Source organism: Capricornis sumatraensis, chromosome 3 (assembly GCF_032405125.1).
Source record: "Capricornis sumatraensis isolate serow.1 chromosome 3, serow.2, whole genome shotgun sequence".
NCBI classification, from domain to species: domain Eukaryota; kingdom Metazoa; phylum Chordata; class Mammalia; order Artiodactyla; family Bovidae; genus Capricornis; species Capricornis sumatraensis.
The window spans coordinates 55,897,758-55,902,321 of NC_091071.1; the positions used below are offsets into that span (position 1 = coordinate 55,897,758).

At 38.0% G+C, this 4,564-nt stretch overlaps 1 pseudogene; it reads right to left on the reverse strand.

The window, feature by feature from the left end:
* Positions 1-2,003: 2,003 nt before the first annotated feature.
* On the reverse strand, positions 2,004-2,902 carry LOC138075294 (non-homologous end-joining factor 1 pseudogene; annotated as a pseudogene).
* Positions 2,903-4,564: the final 1,662 nt, after the last annotated feature.

The window sequence follows — 4,564 nt, forward strand, 5'->3', positions numbered from 1 at the left end:
AAAACGATTGTCAAAAGTTGAATCTTCTGAAGCAGTAACACTCAGAAAAAAGCTGTATAAATCCATTTGATTTACAGTTCTAAAATGTATACAAATTTAGTGAAATGAATTTTAATCACATTTCTTCCAAACAGCAAATATAAATAATTGTGGATCAAAAATTATTGCGTGACTAACAGATGATGCAATATTACTATCCTAATTATTTTAAAGTAGTATCACTTAATAATAATCTAAGTGAAGTCAGAATAGTATAAATCTATAGGAAAATGAGTTTTATGCTGCATAATAAATACAAAAATACTTTTTGTTGTTTATAAATGCCTGATTTTAAAAAATTGTAACATTGTGGAAAAAATATGAAGACATTTTTAATAGCCACCTAAGAATCCAAAAAAGATACTTTAAGCAAAATATCCCTAAAAATGCATTTAAGGTATTCTAAAAAATAAAAACTAGATTATTTAAAGACAAATAATTGGTAGAACTGATATTAAATGCATACACTTGGAGCTGTGCAATATGCTCCAAGTTCTTACATAGCTGATGGTAGGTAAGTCTCAGCCATGACTAGCAAATCTTTTAAAAATATTCTAATAGAATTAAAACAAAGTTTAAACTCATAAGTAAACCAAGACCTGGAATTGCCATGCCATTGTAATTGCACAATACAGTAAGTTATTTGAAGGATGAAATAACTCCAAATTCTATCTGGAAACAATTAAAAATTAACAGTGAAATTCCAGATAAAATGATAATTGCCTTAATATCTGCAACAAAAATATTTTGTTGAAAGAAAAATAGCTTTTTTTCTGTGATTTAAAAGGACAATTGAATAATCATATAATATTAAAATATTAGCTATCCAAATATTATAATAATTATAAATGAAAACTTGGTCATACTTTCACATGTAATAAAAAATACAGTAACAAAATCTCTGAATTAAATATTCTTTATTGGCGACTTGGTGACTTAAAAAAAAATAATAAATAAATCTAGTTTATCCTGAAGTATAAATAACAGGCTATAATGACAACTAATCAACATGGGATTGAATAAATACACAATTAGCTTTTAAGAAGCACTCAAGTCTTCTTTCATCTTCCTCCACTCCTCATTAATTGCCCCCACTCTAATTCATCCCCAGTGAAGATCAAAGGCAAATCCTCTCCATTTTAAAAGAGAAGTGAAGAACTAATTTTGATCAATTTGATTCAAGCACAGGTGGTCAAATCAGTTTTTTAAAAGGTAGAGATCTTGAATTTGTTACAAAGTCAACACGTATTAATTACATATTTTTTCTTAGTTCTCTTTATTATACACATCTATGGTAAAAGATCTTGCTTAACAGTCAGGCTTGGTTCAGGCTTAGGCTTGGTTCAGGCTTAGGCTTGGTTCAGGCTTGGTTTTTTTCTCCTTTGAACTCTGTATCATTCAAGAAGCTACTGGTGTATGCCTGCTGCCTATACTTGGTTGAAGATTGGCACTGACATCTAAATTATCCATTTGGAAGCATTAAATAATACTATTTGCCCACACATTCTTTCCTTTCTGATTTCAATGTGTTTTTTCTGTTTGTTTGTTTTGTTTTTTCAGAAATGTGAGTACTTGGTCTCTGAGGAGCATCTGGGAGTAGCTAGGGACTCTGGAAAGACAGACAAAGGTACGTTGTGCCTTTTGGTGACCTGTCCCATATACCTAAAGCCCATGGTAGATCCTGAGTCTAGAGAACCTTCACTAAAAGAAAGGAGGGTGTGGGATTCCCAGAGACAGGCTTCCACTCAGACAAGAAAGGCCAGAGCCCAAGGGGTTGGAGCCAGGATTCCCTTGTTAACAGTAGCCATGCCTGTCAACATGAGCTTCAGTTATCTGGCCCTTATGGTGGAGTCCCTGACTGGATAACTCTGTGTCAGAGATGCTGCTGCCACAGGATCTCCTTCCAAGGAGACACTAGGAAACTCCTCTCCGAGTCCATTCTTAGTAGTTGAGATGGAGACAGGTTAACTGCAGAGCCCTGTTAGCTTCTTCCTCTGCACTTTCAAACAGCTGAGGTCTCTGCATTGGGCTGAAGGAACTGTGGGCTCCTTCTCAGGTCCTGGGAGGGATGGTGCCGAGGAGACAGGCTCTTCTGGCTGGTTCAGAAGTTGGTTATCAGTTCCCTGTGAGAAGGCGCTGCTTGAGGTCTGGGGATCTCTGGCATCCTGATGTTTCTGTCCCACCTGGATCTCTTATCTGGTGACTGCCATATCCAGACTCCGCAGATTTGTGACGAAGGATCTTCCATCACCAACACTGCATGCCTCTGGTAGTTTCTCCACCATAAATCGTTCCAAGAAGAAAGTCTATTCAAGTGGCTCTGTCTTCAACCAGTTTTGGCTCAGCATAGCCACACTCTCCTGGTAGTCCTGGATCTCTAGATTTATCATATGAAGCATCATTGTTAGGTCACTCACCTGGCACTGCAATGCCAGACTCGTGCCCATCAGAGGACAAATCAAACATTAGGAGACCACCAAAGGGCTAGCTAGGATGCAGTGGAAATTCCAGTAGAATGGGAGACCAGAACGCTTACTCTGCCTCCATAGTGTCAGTGCCTCTGCCACACAGTCACAGGAGAATGCAGCTATGCCAGGGCAAGAAGCATCCTTCAACAATGGGCAAAGCAGATCATCCAAATGTCAAAGAAAAGCCTCGGGAGGAGCAGTCAGGTGCTTGTTCAGTTCCTTGGCTAGCTGACTAATCACACTAGTGTACACCTGTTATTGCCACACTTGTTAAAGATCTGAAACCAGAAAGGCATAGCCCTGCCTGGTGATATAGGCCTTGGCCAGGAGGGAGTTATCAGCAAGTTGGAGCCGTGCACACGGCTGCATCTGAAACCTTGCTCCAGTTCCTCCATTGTGAGTGGCTGCGGGAGCTCTCACCCACCCTCCCCATGGCAGGCTGGCCCGCCAGCACAAACGAAAAGGTCAGTGTGTTTTTATTAATTCAGTTTCATTTCAGTCACTCAGTCATGTTCGACTCTTTGGGACCCCATGGACTGCAGCATGCCAGGCTTCCCTGTCCATCACCAACTCCCCGAGCTTGCTCAAACTCATATCCATTGAGTCATACCATCCAACCACCTCAGCCTCCATCATCCCCTTCTCCTCCTCCTTTAATTTTTCCCAGCATCAGGGTCTTTTCTAAGGAGTCAATTCTTTGCCTCAGGTGGCCAAAGTATTGGAGTTTCAGCTTCAGCATCAGTCCTTCCAATGAATATTCAGGACTGATTTCCTTTAGGATTGACTGGTTTGATCTCCTTGCAGTCCAAGGGACTCTCAAGAGCCTTCTCCATCACTCTTCTCCAACATGACAGTTCAAAAGCATCAATTCTTCCGCACTCAGCTTTCTTAGGTCTAACTCTCACATTTTTATTAATAGTCATGCTTGCTTTTTTCATTGAGTAAGTTTTAACTCTCATGTTTGATTTAGCAAAATCTATAAATTGGGGAATTGTACTACTTTTACTTTTAGGACATACAAACTGATTAAGTTAGCTAATTAAGGTTTCCTTCAAGTGGTCTAGACAAATTAACAGTGCTCTGGAATTGGATTATGAGACTGAAAGCAAACCAGTAATAAAGTGCTGACTTGTTTTGTCATTGTTCCCATACCTGCATTTTCTTTATGTTGTAGAAAGAGGGGGGCATGACTGAAATCATATTAGGCATGTATCCTAAATTCTTGTAAATATCTAAGAATAGCCACATAAGTATTTTACTGGAACACAACAAATAATATTCATAGAGAAGAGTGATGTTTATACTAAGATGGTAAAACAGGTTTGTAATAAAGATATTGACATAAAGGAGACTGAAACTTGCTAGGCAACATGAGAGACACATACTATGGGGAATTACCTCTGTCTCCCTTCCTTCTGTTAAGCCAAGAGCTGGGGGAACAAAAAGAAGAGGAAGAAAGAAATGTTTCTATAATATTGTATGGTCCAGAATGGTATGGTTATGAAAGTGCTGAAAGATAACAGTACTGGTGAGAATAGGAGCGGTTGGTAAAGAAAACTTGGAAATTATAAGTCTTTGGATAGGAAAGACGGTGGAAAAAAGTTCTGATCATGGAAACATAATGAAGAAAACTGATTTGGTGGTAGTTGAAAATCAGGCAAATAAATGGAGGTTAGCTGTTGTAGAAATCAGTAGTGACTTTTTAAGCCAGTGAATTGCATGAATAGAGCCCAATATTAAGGTTCTTGTTGGACATAGGATGAGTTATAGGAAAGACAGATTCAAAATTTCTTTTCTAAATGTGTTACTCTTGAGGGAAATTCTGGAGTTAAACTGTTTGCTGTAATGTTTCTATTTGAAAATTCAAGTGACAGGTACAATAAAATATTTATCATTACTTATGTTTATTTTTAAATGTTCAGAATAGATATTTTTAAAAAGTAAAATCTGTAACACCTCTACTCAAAACCCTCAGCTATTTCTCATTTTATTAGCAGTAAAATCCCTTAAAAATTGCACAAAACCTTACATATATTCTTTCCTTCCCATGCTCTCTG